This window comes from Camellia sinensis, chromosome 11 (genome assembly GCF_055761805.1).
Source record: "Camellia sinensis isolate YWXY chromosome 11, ASM5576180v1, whole genome shotgun sequence".
In the NCBI taxonomy this organism is placed as follows: domain Eukaryota; kingdom Viridiplantae; phylum Streptophyta; class Magnoliopsida; order Ericales; family Theaceae; genus Camellia; species Camellia sinensis.
Window position 1 is genome coordinate 172,536,274 of NC_138971.1, and position 19,138 is coordinate 172,555,411.

The 19,138-nt window shown below is 35.5% G+C and overlaps 1 non-coding gene across 1 annotated transcript; it reads left to right on the plus strand.

Annotated features, from left to right (window-relative positions):
• The first annotated feature begins 5,409 nt into the window (after nucleotides 1-5,409).
• Nucleotides 5,410-10,342, plus strand: LOC114320810 (uncharacterized). Its single transcript, XR_003650031.2, has 2 exons — nucleotides 5,410-5,645; nucleotides 9,986-10,342. It is a non-coding gene; the product is annotated as an uncharacterized LOC114320810 (transcript).
• The last annotated feature ends 8,796 nt before the right edge of the window (nucleotides 10,343-19,138 follow it).

Consider the following 19,138-nt stretch of genomic DNA (forward strand, 5'->3'; position numbering starts at 1 on the left):
TAGCGCACACCCTCACTATCAAGCATGATAAGCTATTGATTTGAAACGGGGCGCAAAAGCCTGAGTTGAACAATAGTTCAAAAATACTCCTCTTAATCCCCCGTCACCAAAAAGCGGTCTAAAAGAGATCTAGCTTTTCCACCTGACCATATATAACAATCCCCTTACATAGGCAAATCAGTCAGTTGAAACCCATCCACAAATCTAGATAACACCCTCATTGAACTCACTTATCTATGATTACTCGCTATCTCCACCAAGAACCATATAGCATTAAAGTCACCCCATACACCACGAAACCCCCCACAGAAACGAAACACATTCTAGTTCTTTCCAAAAAACAACGCGCTCAGAGCTTAGACATGGGCCATATACCCCAATAAAAATCCACTGAAAGCCATCTTCCATACCAAAAAACCTCATGCCTCTTCCTCCTTCTTAACTACCACCCCTGGGATCCCAACACACCAGAATTCCCCTCGCTGAACCCCTAGTTGGAAGACAAATCCAATCCACAAATGTAGCACCCCACAAACCTTACCACCTCTCCCCCTAAACTGCTCCATTTTAGTTTCCTATGAACATACTACCATTGGCCTAGCTCCCTTAACACAAACTTCACCTCCACCCAACACAACCTATTATTCAACCCATGCACTTTCCAAGGACAAATTTTCAGTCTCATTATAATAAAAGCTGACCACTACGACCCTTATGACCCCTTCCCCTCACCCCTTCCTTAGGTACGCTCATAATTAATTGATCATTCAAGATTACGAAGTTCCCGCATCCTCTTCCTCTGCTTTGTCACCTTCTCCACACCTACCCTAACCGGCATCTTGCTCTGCTACAATGCCTCAATCTCCACAAACAATTGAAATGCTTCCTCCTTATGACCCTCAAAAGAAACCCCCAAACACGACTCACCTCATTAATCTAACCCAACACCCTCAGACACCTCCTCTGAAGACAACACACCCCTTCCCTGGAAATAAGGGTGTAAATGAGTTGAGCCGAGCCAAGTTTTACAATATTCAAGCTCGGCTCGGTTAATTTTAGAACTGTTCAAGCTCTGCTGGAGCTTGAGTCGAGCTAAACCAACTAAGCTCGAGCTCAACTCATTAAATTTTTAATGAACTCAAACCGAGCTCAAGCTGGCTCAAGTAACTCAAATTTCTTTGAAATTGTACTTAATACTAGAGCTTTTGTGGCTTAGTTTTGTAGCTACAGTGAGCTGCAACCTGACCCTACACGTTTATAGGTGTCTCAGTGTCCATTTCATTTACTAGGGACCGATGTGGGACTAGCGAAGGCAAAGCAAGAGCTGCCTTTTTTCTCCCAACCCTCTTCCTACTCTCTCTACAACTTATTATCACAAACAAATTGATGCAGGATCTTTAAACTTTCAACACCAAAATAGGGTTAAATAAAGTGAGAAGGTAGGCTGAATGTTTATGGGGGGTTTAGGACTGAATGGGACTAGGTTTTGGTGTTCTAAGGTAGAGTTTGGAGAGCTTAAAATTGAGTTTAGAGACGGGACAAGTAAGCTGGATTTTAAGCAGAGAAATGTAGTAGAAAAAAATAGTAGATAAAACAAAGAAAACTAGGCAATCAACCCTAGGTTCTTGGGCAATCACACCCAAGGATTAGGGTTGCATCACACAAACCCAAAGAGAAATGTATCACACATCTTTACATATAGCAAAGCTTTCTTATTTCGTTCATGTTGTCCTCAATACATTGTGAGCTTGTATATTTATAGGCACCTCAATATAATAGAAGACAAATACAAAATTCAAAGTAAAAGATACATATTAATGAGATTTTTAAAGGAAAGATATGCTTGGACTTTATTGGTGGGTGGTGGCTGAATTTTCAACATTAACATGCTAAAAATTGGACTTTATTGGTGGCTAAACTTTCAGCATTATCATACTGAAAATGGCTGTCTTTTGACATCTTTATTAGGCTAATTCTAGGGTAGAATCTTGCCAAATAATAATATTAAACTTTCAACATTATCGTGCTGAAAATTGGTTGTCTTTCCTTCTTTTGTAATTTTTTTTTTTTTGTTATATTTTCTAGCCATCTTTTCTGCATCACCTATAACCAATTTAAGTATTTTTTTTACGTCCTTCTTTGTTTTTCTTGTTTTTCTACATCTTTTTTACAGTTTGCATTTGGGTTATAGCTACTTTTTGTTATTCTTTTTATTAATAGTATTAAGTTGGTTAGTGATTACATTTTTGGGATTTATTTAAGTGATTTAGAATGTGGGTTTTGTTGATTAGCATATGTTATTTGAGGCTTAATAAATAGAGAGAGAAAAATTGACACATTATATATAATCATTATTTGGGTTAAGTTAAGCCTTATTTATTTACCAACCAAAAAAGTTATAAATTCTTCTTGTGAACTAATGGACAACATATGCAAAGCAGAAGTTTCTTAATTTTTGAAGTGCACTGGCTTTTTCGGTCCCGCATTGGTAGGGAAGTAGTGCATGATGTTTCCCTCCATTTATAAGATTGTATGCTAGTGCTGGTGATTGATCCACAATGGGTTTCCATCCCATATCGGTAAAGAAAAGATGATTGAGACATGTCTCTCTTTATAAAAATTCAAGTTAAAAATAGAATAAAATATATGAGATTCATGTATAATATAGTATTATAAAAAATATACATATATATAAAATAAAATAAAATATTAATATTGTTTCAGCTAGCGAGCCGGGCTTTAGTCTTATTGGACTAGGCTTGTTTGGTAAACGAGCTTGGGATTGGAGCTCAAGTCTCTTCATTAACTAAACGAATCAAGCTTAAACTTGTCTTTAACAAGCTGAGCTCAAGTTGTTAATAAACAGTTCGATTCATTTGCAGCCCTATCTGGAAACCTTTCTTCTCCACACCCAACCCTCCTGACCCTCAAACACCGCAAGTGGTCTAGCCAATAAACCTTGACCTGGACTCAGATGGTTAGAGATAAGAGAGAGCCATGGTTTCGAAACACACCTGAATTGGCAGAGAGATATGGAAGGGAACCTCAAGAGTACCTCGATGATGATCTCATCGGAAAAGTTCGGCATCGCAGTCTCAAGAGTATGTTGACGGCGGTGACAGATTTTAAAGTAATGTATAAATAAATTTTCAAGTTGTCAAAAGCATACATGTATTCATTGGCAAGCCAAAAATCAATTGATACATTTTTTAAGGTAGTGTTTAGATTATGGATTTGAAAAAATAAAAAAATAAAAAATAAAAAGAGAAAAGGTGGTTGACATGTTTCCTTTTCCTTTCCAAATCCATGATTCAAATACAATCTAAGGGAATGAGTGTTGATTTCAACATCTGATATGCTTGAAGTAGAACTTTAATATTGAGACTTCCATTCTTGATCTGGCTTTTTAGATTGTTTCAGACCTTCAATTACCTAATGCTTTGTTTGTTTTAGCGAAAAAATTTCCTATGGAAATTTTTTTTTTTCGGAAAACATTTTCTTATGCTTGGTTGTGGCTTTGAAATTAATGTGCTACCGGTTATGGTGGCAGCGGTGATGGGCAATGGTGTTGATGGTGATAGTGGTGATGGTGTGGTAGTGGTGGTGGTGGTAGTGGTGATGATGGTAGGATGGTGGTAGTATAGTGCCTTTGGTAAGACTTCAATCAGGGAAACGTTTTTCATCTTTCAAAAGTAGAAAACATGTTATTTCTAAATCAGTTTTTTTTCTGCTATACCAGAAAATCTAGAAAAAAAAAATTGGCCGAAACAAATAGAGAGAATGTCTGAGTTGGATTTCCTGCACTTTTCTTTGTTCATTTTTGTATACTCCATGCCCGCATGATTTTTTTCCTTTAATACATCAAACATTAATTGTGTTCCTAGTTTATTCATGTTTTCCCCATGAGATATCTCTTGAAGTTGAGGATTCAAATGATAGTAGCAGTTTTAGCAAGAGCTTCGTACACTCCGTCACAGAAGAATAAATTGATTGTCAGTGTATTTTGTTGGTTGAACTTTGGGATTGATTGATCAAATGGTGTAACTGTTTTCTTCTAGTGAATTTGTGCTTGTGATGATGGATCATTGTGAATAAGAACTAGTAGAAATTGCATAACTTTTTTCATCTGACCATTCTTATTTAGTTTACAACTTCCTATCTTTGGTCATCAATTGCTTTCCTTCCACTTCTTGCAGTCTGTTTGGATGGGGTGATTTGGTAGGAAATTATTAGAAACGAAAAGAAAGAGATTTCTTTCTTATGTTTAGTTTATAAATTTGATAAGAAATTATGAGAAAGAGGACTCTTAGTTTGTATATTTGATTTCTTGCTAAAAGTGATAGATTTTGATATAAAAAAAAAAAAAAAAAAAAAAAAAAAAAAAAAAAAACAAACAAACAAACAAACAAACTAATTGGTTATATTCTTCTCTCACTTCTTGTACTTTCTTATCCATCAAAATATGATATTGAGAAAATACAATTTTTTATTTTCTTTTCTCATTAAAATGAGAAATTATAATCAACTCCCTTTTTTTTACCAATTATACCAATTGGGTTAAGTGTTTTAGCATTTATATGTTTTTTTTGTGGTTTTCTTTTGCAGTCAGAACACTTGTTACCAAAATTATTGAAAAAAATTAGAGAAACTAAAAAGTATTTGAATAGAGGTTGAATTTGTTAAAATATATTAGAAAAATTAGGCTTGCCTCCAATTTAAGGATTATGAAAATTTGTGAAGAATTATATTTCGAAAAGTAAGGTATAATATAGATTCAATTATTGAACAACCTACCGTCGAAACAATCACAACTTAAATATTGTACTTTTTGAGTGTTTCAATTAGGCAGTGGTTCTGGGTTATTGTTAGTGAGAGGTAATTCTTAAGTTAAATTCTTCATATTATAAATTTTTTTGGGTGTTATGGAAAGATGGTAAAAAATAATCTTTTTAACTTTTTTGGGTTTTTTTTTTTTTGGCTTTTGTGTAAAAAAATAAAGAAGTGATGTAACTCAAAAAAATCAAAAAGCTAAAAAAAATTAAAATGCCAATCTTTCCAAATTGCCCCTTTATTCATGAAAAAATAATAAATCAATTAATACTCCTAATCAATTGCTAATGAGAGCATCTAAAATTTTTAAATTTTTTATTAAATTTAAATTTAATAAAAAAGTACTAAAAAACTATCACTAATTTATTTATCAAATCAATGGATAGACTTTTTTTTATCAAATTAAAATTTAGAAATATCTTTTTATTAAATTTGATGAAAAGAAAAATTTAAAATAAGATGATAATTTTTAAAAATATTTTAATAAAAAATTAGTGAAAAAATCAGAATAATTCATATCAAGTTAATTATTTTTTATATTTAAAATTAAATTAAATTAGATAAAATTTACTTAAAAGCAAATAAAATAAAAAATATTGAAGGACATCATCATCCTTTTAATGGCGGTGAACTCTGAAGCTAGCGGCTGTAATGCCGAACCGTCCTGAAGTGATCATCGTCCTCTCTCAACTATTTTGAAATCTTGTGATTTCTACTTCATAGATCTCGATTTGCTCCAATTCCGCGAAGATTTCGTGGCAGTCCATCTGAAATAGGCAAGGCCAAGCACCACATCAAAGATTACTACTAGATAGGTAAACTGTTGAATGATTGAATTAAACCGTCTTTTTGTCATTCCTTTTTACTTCTATCTATGTTGGTGCATGATTGTTTGTTTATGCTTGATGTTAAGTAGAACAGTATGAGTTTAATTTTTTTCATGTTTTTATGGATTTTGTTTATATATTTTGAAGATAGCATTTTGGGTTAAATGGGTTCAAGTGGCTAGGGTCAAATTTGCAAGGTAGGTGTGATTGTCTTCAATTCTCAACAAAATAAGGTAGAATTGACACAATTTAGGGCCAAACCAAACTAAGTGTTGTGTTTATGCCAATTAAGTGGAGTCGGCTACATGAACCTTTTTTTTAGATGGTGATTTTATTGCTCGTTTTTTGTCCAATTGTTAATGAATCTTTCAACCACATGATGTAGTCTGTTTGGTAGAACTTGGGTCTCTAAAACCCGATGTCATAGTTGGTTTGATTTTGAAGATGTTTGAAGATATTATTTTCATTTTGTTGGTCTTTCTTTCCAACACCAAATAATATGTATACATATCCTATGTGGTTCGATTTCTTCAGGATATAATGCTTTAAAGGCCTCTGAAAACAACAACATTGTGGCAAAGACGCCACTTCAATAGTTTTTTTTTTTTTGGAAAATTTTCTTGAAACGATGTGGTTTATCACAATAAATGGCAAATCAAATTTGCCACCCTCTTAAAAACATAGCAAAGTTATAATCTCAAGGTGTTGGCCTAGTGGCAAGGCTTTGGGTTTTGGGGGTGTGCTCCCTCCAAGGTTCAAGGATCGAAATCTCTTGGGTGCTAGCAATTCCTTGGGGCTATCAGACTGCGGAAAAACCCTTGAAACCATGGTATACTTGCAGAAACCCATTGCCGAGGGCCTGTGCACCCTTGGGGATTAGTTGGACTTTACTCTGGACCCTCCGATGCCAATCAAAAAAAAAAAAAAACACACAGCAAAGTTATCATATTGAATCTCACACAATAAATGAGTTTTTTTAATTAAATAAAGGGTAAACTGCACCAACCTCCCTTGAGGTTTGGGAAATATAAAGTTATGTAAGGCTAAAGTTTTTTTCCAAACCTTAGGGGTGGTGAGTGTAATTTGCCCTTAAAATAGTGATATTGGTGGATGCATAGATCCATTCAGTATTTCATATCTGGATCCATTACATTTTTATGATAATTGGAAGTTAGTAATAAGTTTGCTATTTTCATTGGATTGTCAAATCTCATATTTACAAATAAAGTAGCACGTGGCATATTTGGATATTTTTTACAAAATAAATGTGATTTTAAATTATATTTCCAATTTGATCATACTTTCATTCAATCTCAAATAAGCTATATTTATTTACTAAACTCGTGTTGTTTTGAAAGATTTTACAATAAATTTTGAAATTTTGTTTTGAAAAAACAACTTCAAAGCTGAAGTCGTATTATGAATATACTACTCAAAAACATTTTGAATTTAAAAGGGCATGTGTAGGATTTTGTAGTTAGGGTGTATTCATGGATCACATTTTAGGGCACAACTTCGCATTCAACTCGTGACACGAAATTTTGGAAGCATGTTGATCAAGAATGGAAGTCTCAATATTAAAGTTCAACTTCAGGCATATCAGATGTTGAAATCAACACTCATTCCCTTAGATTGTATTTGAATCATGGATTTGGAAAGGAAAAGGAAACGTGTCAACCACCTTTTCTCTTTTTATTTTTTATATTTTTATTTTTTCAAATCCATAATCCAAACACTACCTTAAAAAATGTATCAATTGTTTTTTGGCTTGCCAATGAATACATGTAAGCTTTTGATAACTTGAAAATTTATTTATACATTACTTTAAAATCTGTCACCACCGTCAACATACTCTTGAGACTGCGATGCCGAACTTTCCCGATGAGATCATCGTCGAGGTACTCTTGAGGCTCCTTGTCAAATCTCTCTGCCAATTCAGGTGTGTTTCGAAACCATGGCTCTCTCTTATATCCGACCATCATTTCATCAAAACCCACCTCAATCGCAACACCAATGAACCCGAACAACTTATTCTCATTTCAAATTTTTCTGATTTCTATTCTGTGGATCTGAAATCATTCTAATTCCTTGACGATTTTGTGGCAGTCCACCTGAAATTCCCACCTGAGCAAAACCCTAATCGTTGCGTTGATATTTGGGGTTCATGTGATGGCTTGTTATTGATGCTCGATATTTGTTTCTCTTGCATTTTGGTGAACCCATCTACTAGACAATCTAGAAAATTGCCCAAATCATCTTTTTCTAAGTCTAAATTTCATTTGAATAGTTATGGGCTTGGTCATGACTCATCTAATGATGACTACAAAGTTGTGAGAATTTCTAATCATGACCAAGATGCTAATTGTGCTGATAACATGGTCAGTGTGTATACCCTAAGGATGAATTTGTGGAGAAGGATTGAGGATTCCCCTTATGACCATACACTTCATGGACCTTCACGAGGGATTCTTGTTACAGGGGCTCTCCACTGGTTAGCTCGTAAAGCTGTGGGTTCGAATAAATCCACTGTAATTGTTTCATTTGATTTAGCAGATGAAAATTTTCGAGAAATGCCATCTCCAAATTCTGTTGACAACTTTATCCTAGTTGAAGAGCTTGGTGTTCTTAGAGGGTGCCTTTGTGTGCTTGTTCCTCGCTATGGTGTTTATAATGATGTTTAGGTGATGAAGGAGTATGGCATGAGGGATTCTTGGATCAAATTTACAATCAATTATAATAATTTTTGTAAACCATTGTGTTTGTCAACGACTGGTGAAGTTTTGTTGGAGGTTAGTCAAAAAAAGTTGGTCCTCTTTAATCCACAAGAGAGAAAATCTAAGGAACTTGTGGTTCAAGGCAGTCCATATCTTTTTGAAGCAGGAACTTACATGGAGAGCCTTGTTTCACCCAATTTCAGCAATATTAATGATCATGAGGGATCAAGGTTGGTACTGGATAGGTAACATGGATTGGGTTAATTTAGTTTTTTCCCCATCCCATTATAGTTCTCTCTGTCTATGTTATTGCATCACTTTCTCTTTTTCCTTAATCTTATTAGAATGGTGTGAGTTTATTTTGTCATGTTGTTTGGAGAAAACAAATGTCCTTGATGTTAGTATGGAGTTTGTCTTCGAAGATCACAGACAGAGGTTTAAGGCTTTTCCAGTATTTCTTGGCAATGGTGATGTTTAGTTTGATTATATGGATGATTGAACTAAACCATTTTTTGTCATTCCATTGCACTTCTATCTGTCTATTTTGCTGCATAGTTGTTTCTTTTTCCTTGATGGTATATAGAACAGTGTCAGTGTGAGTTCAATTTACTGTGTTTTATGGAGTTTGCTTGTATGTTTTGAATATAGAATTTTGGTTTAAATGGGTTCAAGTGATTGGGTCAGATTCGCTAGGTAGGTGTGATTGTCTTCGATTCTCAGACAGGGAGAGACAACCATATATACAAAATAAGGTAGAATTTACACAATTCATGGCAAAAGCCAAACTAAGTCTTGTGTACCAATTAAGTGGAGTCGGTTACATGTTTTGTTCTTTGATTTTGACCAACTGCAAATAAATCTGTGATCCACATGATTTAGTTGGTTAGATTTTGAAGGTAATTGAGGTTATCATCTTCTCTTTGTTGGTCTTTCTTTACATCTCATAATTTTCTTTCCAACACCATTATATATATATATATATATAATATCATATATGGTTCAGTTGGTCAGGATATAATGCTTTAAAGGTGTTTGAAAACAATAACAATGTGGCAAAGACACGTTACGTCGATATTTTACGAAAGTTTCCCTGAGGTAATTTTTTTTTTTGTAAAAAAAGCATTTTTTTTTTTTGTTTCTTGAAATTTATTGTAAATTACAGAGGCATAAGGACTTGCATGATACTTTTAACATGTTACTCTAAGGTGAACACATGGAGGGTCTCTCTTCCTTAGGTCCTTGAACTATATGAGCCTATATTGGAGTGACCGATGGTCTTCAGTGAGTGCATTTGGCTTTCTCTGTTTCTTATTTTTCTTCATATCTTAACTCTTCTATTTTTGTCCCTCTACTGCCTTGTTTATGTTTTGTATTTTTTATGCAAATTTGTGAATATTTTTATGCATTGTTGAATAAAAATAATTCCTTACATTTTGCCATTATTTCATTTGCTCTGCTTATATATTTGTTGAAATGAAGTGATCATAGGGGAACATGCAAGCAAGCATAACTAACACATATATCAGCAACTTTACTTAAATCATTTTGAAAGCTCCTTTTTCATTTTGTTTCCTGAATGGAAGTGTTTCTTTTACTAAACAATATTCCTATTAGGGTTCCCCAAGTACGGCCTGAAGCATGTGATGATTCCAAGACTGAAGTTGATTCGTAGATGCCAAAGACATTTAGGTTGGATGAGTCATCCAATCCCCCGAGTCCTTGCTTCTCCCTATTTGATTGAAGAATCAGCTCTATAAGGCCTTGATAATGTTCAAGGATCTTTACTAGAAGCAAGAATTTATCAAGATGCCTATGGAACGGAAAATAAATGTCTTAATTGGATAGGCTTGACTGAAGTCTATTTATTCTTTGTTGATGTTACTCATGTTATTTTGTGGTGCCAGTATTGTGAACTTATAAACTTCTATGAAATATAATATTTGTGTTATGCTTTGCTAGTGCTATTTCCTCATCTGATTTAATTTGTGTCTTTTCTTTTTTGTTGCTTGAAATTTTTTTAGAATATGAAGGGTAAGAGGGAGCACTATTTTGTTTCTATCAATGTCAGTTCTGCGGTCTCACTATATTACATGAGAGTTGACAAAGAAAGGGCAAAGATATACTAGTTTGTTACCAAGTCTTAGTATTACAAATGTTGCGTCTGTTTTGTTTAGTTTGTGTCATAGGTTGTTTTAATATGTTATCCTTTTAGTTTAGCAAGAAGTAACTAAGGCCCGTTAGTTTTGGGGTTAAATAGATGGGAGGTGATTAGGATGGAGGTGGGATTATTTAGTGTTGTGTTTTTTTGTCGAGTTGGGGAGGGGGATTAGGATGGAGGAGGGTGCCTCTTTTCTTTCTAAGCTATCTTTATCATATAATAATATCCTTTTATGATATGGAATGAAGTTTTTTTTGTTTGTCATGAAAAAAAAACATGAGTAAGTAGGGTCTAATTTACTTCAGAACTAGATCAAATTAGTTTGTGAAAATTTACTCATAGATTGTGTTTGAATAACAACAATCTTGAAGGGGAATGAGAAGTTAATTATCAATTCTCATAATTTTACCGTTTGGAACAAATTAAAATAGAAAAGTGATTCCTTATTATTATTATTTTTTTATTTTAGCAAGAATCACATTTTCTAACTAAATAGGATTTTGTCCACACACACACACACACACACACACAAAGTATCCAATTCTCTCAATTTTTCCTGAGAATTTCACATTTGAGAAGAATGTTAGTCATTGAAATGTAAAAATAGTTTTATATTATTTAATATATTTTTATTTTCTTATTGAGAATTTCTTATAAAACCAAACACTTAAGTAAGACTCTTTTTTTTTTTTCTTTTTGTTTTGCACAAGATAACAGTTGAGTTATAACTTAGACTTACTCACTTTGAATTCAATGTTCTTTCTATAATCACTTGGGTAATTATTCAAGATTTACGCTTGAATAAGATTGAGAAACAAATTTTATTATGAGTAAAACATAGCCATAGTAAAAATAAAAATAAAAAAATGTTATAATTAAGGGGTGCGAATTGTTATATTTAAAAAAAAAAGTTTAGAAGGTTTTTTTAAGTAATAATTTTTTAATTGTTGATAGATGTGATTAGCCCTAATTTTAAATGCATATAAAACGAGCAATAAAAGTTTTGCAAAAAAAAAAAAAAAAAAAAGGCAAAGGAAATCATTGGTGAACCTTCCGAACAAGATCATCGTGAAAAGCCTTGTTTCACCCGATGCAGCAATATGATCATAAGGCAATAACAAGCATCAATATTAGTATTGTGGGGACATAATTTTTGAATGACAACACGTAGCTGAGGTGTCACCGAAGTGTCAGCCGAGGTGCCACGTGTCCTAGTCATGATACCGAGATGATCTCGATTAGGCCAAGGTTATCAACAAGAATACCAGAATCCGAGATAAGCGGATAAAAGAACAAGAGTCCTAGAATGGGAGGAGACTTCAGTTTGGGTAAAAATGAGACTCTTAGGGAGCTTATCCTGATCCTATTGGGAGTCCAAGATTAGCAGTAATCCTGAGTCCATTGGAGTTAGGCTTCCATTGGGACTAGGATTGAGTTGGCTATAAAAGAGAGGCACCCCCATGGGTCTAAGGTATGTCTTTTTATACTGAAGCTAGTGAGTTTAGCACTATTTATTATCTTTTAGAGATATTGAGTACTGACTTGATCGTCGGAGTACCCCCGGGTGGTGAACCACCACCGGAGTCTTCTCTTTCTATTGTAGGTTAGTCAGGTGCCATCTATTCTACCGGTGCTCTCCAGCTAGATACTAAGATTGCAGTGTGGTCAAATTTTCACCCACACAATTTGGCGTCATCTGTGGGAAAGAAAGGAGAATAGATGGCCATCATCATACAAGATCAACGTAGCGGAAACTACGAGTTTAGCAAAGATGAAGAATGTGTCAACATAAACAGAATGAAGACCCTTCCAAAAGGGACGCAAAGACATGGGGCATGAGCGCTCCCAAGGAGATGACATTCGAGTATAGAGGAGCTCAGCCTAAGTGAGCAAATCCCGGATCCCAGATCCCAGAATACATGATCTCGGCCTAGATGAATAGGTCCGAGAAGAGAAGAGCTCAACCTGAGTGAGCAGATCCAAGATTCCAGAAGACGAGAGCTCGGCACTTAAATTCGAGAAGAGAAGAGTTCAGTGAGCAAAATCTCAGATCCTAGAAGATAAAAAAGAAACACACAATTAGGGGGCAAAGAGAAGACAAAGATGTTTAATACCTATTGAAATTTGTAGCAATTTACAAGTTGAAGTTAAACTGAGATTATTGTTTAACACCTGTTGAAATTTGTAGTAATTTACAAGTTGAAGTTAAACCGAGATTGTTGTTTAACACTTGTTGAAATTTGTAGCAATTTACAAGTTGAAGTTAAACCGAGATTAATGTTTAACACTTGTTGAAATTTGTAGCAATTTACAAGTTGAAATTAAACCGAGATCATTGTTTAACACTTGTTGAAATTTGTAGCAATTTACAAGTTGAAGTTAAACCGAGATCATTGTTTAAATACTTGTTGAAATTTGTAGCAATTTACAAGTTGAAGTTAAACCGATATTATTGTTTAGCACTTGTTGAAATTTGTAGCAATTTACAAGTTGAAGTTAAACCGAGATCATTGTTTAACACTTGTTAAAATTTGTAGTAATTTACAAGTTGAAGTTAAACCAAGATCATTGTTTAACACTTGTTGAAATTTGTAGCAATTTACAAGCTGAAGTTAAACCGAGATCATTGTTTAACACTTGTTGAAATTTGTAGCAATTTACAAGTTGAAGTTAAATTGAGATCATTGTTTAAATACTTGTTGAAATTTGTAGCAATTTACAAGTTGAAGTTAAACCGAGATCATTGTTTAAACATTTGTTGAAATTTGTATCAATTTATAAGTTGAGTTAAACCGATATAATGTTCAAACGCTTGTTAAAACTTGAGAAAAGTTTACAAGCAGAGTTAAACCAAGATGAAGTTTAACGCTTGTTGAAACTTGAAAAAAGTTTACAAGCAGAGTTAAACCGAGATGATATTTAACACTTGTTGAAATTTGAAAAAAATTTACAAGTCAAGACAAGGTTGTACTGAAAGAAGTATCTACATACTTGCCGAGATTACCATGTTGCCAGGACTTGGAAAATAATGAAAGACAGAAGTCTTAAGAAATAAAAGAAAAGTGGTGAATTTTTTAGCAACACTTGTGAAAACATTTGTTACAATGTTTTCAAGTATTAAACCGAGGCTAAGATAAACCGATTAGTGGGTACAACCGAGGTGTTACACCCCAAGGAGATTGCACAGTTAAGGTGTAAATTGAAGACATGCAAATTATTTTTTCATACAAGGGTAAAAAGAAGAACACATCGGCTAGAAAGGATCTGTGACTGCGGCATGAAGCCAACTTCCATAATGTGATCCTAAGTGCAACTTATGTTCATATTAGTGGGCAAGGAGAAAGAATGATAATGTTACCACTTGTTGAAATTTTAAAACAATTTATAAGTTGAAATAGTTAAAGATTACGAAGTCTACCACTTGTTGAAATTTTTTAGCAATTTACAAGTTTGGTATAGCCGAGATCACACTAAAAGATGTTTTCCGAGATATGATCATCAGAGATGACCAACAAGCTTGTTAAAAGCTTAGAAGGTTGGAAAAAGTGAAGCATGGATAAAAGAAGGCAAGTACAAATGAGGAAGCAAAGCAACAAATGAGGAAGCAACACTTGAGGAAGCAACACTTGTAGAAATAAAGTACCGAGGATATGTTAGTCCGAGGTGTCTACCCAATGATAATTCCGAAGTGATGCTTATCCGAGGTGTCTACCCGATGATAATTCTAAAGTGATGCTTATCCGAGGTGTACTACCCTGAAGTGATTTGCAGGATATATTCGAAAAAAGTTGAAAAAATTCTAAAGTATGGAGAAGCATACAGGCAGTAAGCAGAAGAAAGCATTCAATACTCAGAAAAATACAAACATGCATTAAAAGAAGCACTTCGACCAAGTAAAGTGATTTCTTGTTCACTTACAAAGCAGTGGCGCATCAGCAAACAATAGACATTGTTCAGAAGCAAAGAAGTTACATATGCAAAGACAACAAAAGTACAAGAATGAAGACCCTAAGAACTAGGGACTAAAGCAAGAACATCGGACTGATCTGCTTCGACGATTGACGGTAGTTCAGCCTCGGCAGTCAGTTGGGGAAGCTTCTCTGCTGTTATCTCGACATCTATTTCAAGAAGGGACGTGGTTCTAGGACTATACAGAAAACAGAAACGAGGGCAAGAATCTGGAAATACAACAAGAAAAGACAAGAAGAGAAAATTTAAAGCCAAGAATAGTGGTGAATCATCAAGAACACTGTGACAGAGTGTATGCAAGGGTACAAGGCCAAGAACAGTGGCAAAAGTGCAAGAAAGTTGTGAACAGTATGTGTATTCAAGACATGGGCCAAAACAAAATCATGAAATAGACACACTGAGATGCATGATTCATCAAATCGAATACTTGAGCAAAACAGCAACGGCAACAAGTAATGAAGGAAAAACTCTTGAAGAGCAACAAAAATTGAAACCAGGAGGAACAGTGGCTTACTAGAAAAAGTTAAGCGGGTATGAGGATCGTCGAAATCAGATGACGGCAGCAATTGAAAAGGATCAGCAAAAGCCTCACCGGAGGGAGAGAGTGAAACTGGTTGCAGAAAGTTTCGCAAAAGCAGCAAATGGAAGATTTGAGAGGGTTGATTTTGATCAAAAGCATGAAAGGGCGGCAAAATGGCAATTATGGTGCTTGGGACAACATGCTTGTTAGACAGCGCAAGTAAGTGCGAGATGACTTAATGACCCATATCAAACACAGCTCCGTAGAGGAAACATGTGTGATGGTTTCGGTTAAAATATTGTACATGCCAGTTCATACGTACGGTGAAACACTTGGAGTTTTTGATTTAATGAAACAAATACCTCGGCTAGAAGGACGGTTTCGGTTAAAAAACTTGGATGAACTTGGTTGTTGGTTCCAAAGTATTAATGAAAGCAGATTATAGGTCTCGATCATATTGAGCCAATGAGTTCTGACTTCGGCAATAGATGATGAAGCAAGCTTAGCCGACGTGCTAAATGGAGGGAATGATATAGGTTCCATTACCTCAGGATGCCAAGGTAATAGAACCTAGGGGACAGTTGTGGGGACATAATTTTTGAATGACAACACGTGGCCAAGGTGTCACCGAAGTGCCAGCCGAGGTGCCACGTGTCCTAGTCATGATACCGAGATGATCTCGGTTAGGCCGAGGTTATCAACAAGAATGCCGGAATCCGAGATAAGCAGATAAAAGAAAAGGAGTCCTAGAATGGGAGGAGACTTCAGTTTGGGTAAAGATGAGACTCTTAGAGAGCTTATCCCGATCCTATTGGGAGTCCAAGATTAGCAGTAATCCTGAGTCCATTGGAGTTAGGCTTCCATTGGGACTAGGATTGAGTTGGCTATAAAAGAGAGGCACCCCCATGGGTCTAAGGTATGTCTTTTTATGCTCAAGCTAGTGAGTTTAGCACTATTGATTATCTTTTAGAGATATTGAGTACTGACTTGATCGTCGGAGTACCCCCGGGTGGTGAACCACCACCGGAGTCTTCTCTTTCTGTTGCAGGTTAGTTAGGTGCCATCTATTCTGCCGGTGCTCTTCAGCTGGATACTAAGATTGCAATGTGGTCAAATTTTCACCCACACAAGTACTGTATAGGTATCATCGATCAACTTAAATCTTTTTCATTTTACTTTTATCTATCTATGTTGCTCCATTGTTGTTTCTTTTTTCTTGACGTTATTAAGCAGGTGTGAATTTAATTTGTTATGTTGTATGGAGTTTGTTTATATATTTTGATTATACAACTTTGGCTTAAGTGGCTAGAGTCAAATTTTGCAAGATTGGTGTGCTCTTCTTTAATGCTCACAGAGAGAGGTTTAAGGCCTTTCCAGTTTATTTTTGGCTATGCTTTAGGTTGATATTATTGGTAACCTATCATGCCCGTTTCGTTGTTTGTTTTTGGTCAACTGAAAATGAATCTGTCAAACATTATAGAGTTGGGGTATATCATATATGGTCTACTATCCTCACAGTAGTAGACGAGTTAACTAAGCTCTTATCTGGGTTTTGTTTGTTGATATATACACTTGAAAGAAAGATCTAATAGAATTGTGCATTATCCCAAAGATTAAACATGGAAAACAATTTATCTCCTAAGTCCTAAGTTAAAGATTGCACTCCACTCCCCACTTTTCATACTTAAATAAATCATTCATACACCCAAGACAACATCTTGTTTCTCTATTTGAACAACCCACAATCTATACAATATACGCAAACCAGTGTACTCGAGAAAAGTCTTTATCACTTGGCCAAACCATTGGGGTTATCGCAAACAATAACATTGTTACATCACAAATTAAAAATTCATAGAAAAATAAACATCATGGCACAAAACAATAGACTTACAAGTTATGATATCATGATGCCGGTGAATTCTAACCAACTCAAGAAAAAACAAAACCAAACATCGATTGGTTGTTTAGCAAACGTAACCAAAAAGGAAAATGATTAATTTTCTATTCATTTCCAGAATTTTCTCACCAACTAAAAGGACGGTTGAGCAAAACATACCTCTTTTTGGGGGATTCGGTAGGGGCGGCATCAGTAATAGCGGGGGCGGAGGATTCGGTCTTCGTAGGCGGCGGTGGTCGGAAACCGAGCTCGTCAGCGACGAAAGGAGGGGGTTGGTGGAAATTAGGGTTTTTGTGGAGGAGAAAATGGGTTTTTGGAGGGGGTTGGTGGTGGTGGAGGGGTGGAGGAGGAGGGTGAGATCGGAGGAGGAGGAGGTGGATCTGGTTTTGGATGAAATCGAGCTTGGGAGTGAGGTCTAACCCTAGCTTGGATTCCAAATGGTGAATGACGCTGTTGAAGGAGGTGAAAGTGGTGGAGCTAGGGTTTGTTTGGCGAAGAAGAGACTCTAGGGCTTCAGCTATGTCCTGGTCGGACACCATTGTTGTTTCTCTCTCACTCATTCAAATATTTATATATAAAATGAATTAACGGACTCACAAAAACACTCTTGCTCTTTGTCTTTCTCTCTCCTTTCTCTATGTTTTCACACCACCTTTGGTTGTCTCTATTTACACACCACCTTTAACCTCAAAACACATTATTTTCTAAAAAAAATATAATTACAATTATATCCCTCAATTAAATATCCAAATTACCTTTATCTTCTTTCCTGAAACCCTAACAACGACCCCTCACCTCACCAGAAATGTGTCCCTGCCGCCATCACTCCCAGCACAATGCCAGCCATCTCCCAACTCCCCACTTTTGTGATCTCTCTTCACAACCACTCCACGACTGATATCACTCCTCTTCCCATCGCCCTTCTTCACCCCATCGTTCTTTCTTCTTCTTGGAACCACCGCAACCCCTCTCTCTTCACCTAGAACCATCGTCTTCTTCTCCACCTTGCGCACAACCAGCAGCTCTTCTATTTTCTTCTTCTAAAACTGTAGCCCTCTTCCACTGCCCACCACTGCTAAACCGCAAACCACATTCGGTTTGCAACATCCGAACTCTCGAATGAAGTTCGTTATGCAACTTCTGAATATCGTAAACTAGTTCGGAAGACAATCTCAGAACATCGATAATTTGTTCGACATTGGTTTGCTGCTACTATCTCTTCACTTCTTCGTTGAATCTCTCTCTTTCTCTTCCTCAAGATTTGCAGGGTTGGGAGTTGTGGCATTGACAGAGGAGGGTTGGAGAAAGGGTGGCGAGGAACAGAAGGGAGTTGGGGAGAATTGACGAGAAAAAGAGATGGCTAGATAGGAGAAGAAACAGTGCCAGTGAGGGAGAAAGGAGGAGACCGGGGAGTGACGGTACCAGTGACGAAGAAGAGAGGGGAAGGGAGAGGGGCTACACCAGCGTCAACGGCAACGGCGGCGACGGCGATGGCAACGGAGTTGGGTTACAGGTGGTGGTGGTGGGGTGTGTGACTAAGGGTAAAAATGGAACATTATGGTGTGTATTGAACAAATTGCTTATTTTTTAAATTACTAAAAGAGTGCCTTGAGTAATGGTATGCCTTAAGATAAAAGGTGGTGTGTAAACCGAGGCACTCACCATCTCTATCTTTCTCTTTCTTTATAGATACAAAAATGATGAAATTGCTCTTATCAAATTTAATGAGTGCCAGATGGCTAACGCAAGGCTATAATTGTCCAATTAATGCTAGATATTTTAAAAATTTTACTAATTTTTTTTATTAAATATCTTGAAAAATATTAGGGACTCTAAATATTTTACCAATATTTTTATTAAATATCTCACATAGATGTGAGATCCATATGGGATCCACATGAGATCCACATGATAAGGGTCTCACACTTATGTGAGACATTTAGTAAAAATTTGGTTTTTTAGTTGTGCTGTTAAAAGTTGCCACGGTAGATACTTAGTTGGGTAAATTACAAATATACCTCTAATATTTGTTTAAAATATGAATTATCTAAGGCCATCGTCAACCCTTCACTAATTTTTTCGTCAAATTTGATTTTAAATTTAAGTACAGAATTTGATTTAATATGAATTATTCCAATATTTTTATCAAATTATCATCGAAATCTTTTAAATTTTTTTTTCTTATCTCAAGTTTCCATTTTCATCAAATTTGATGGAAAA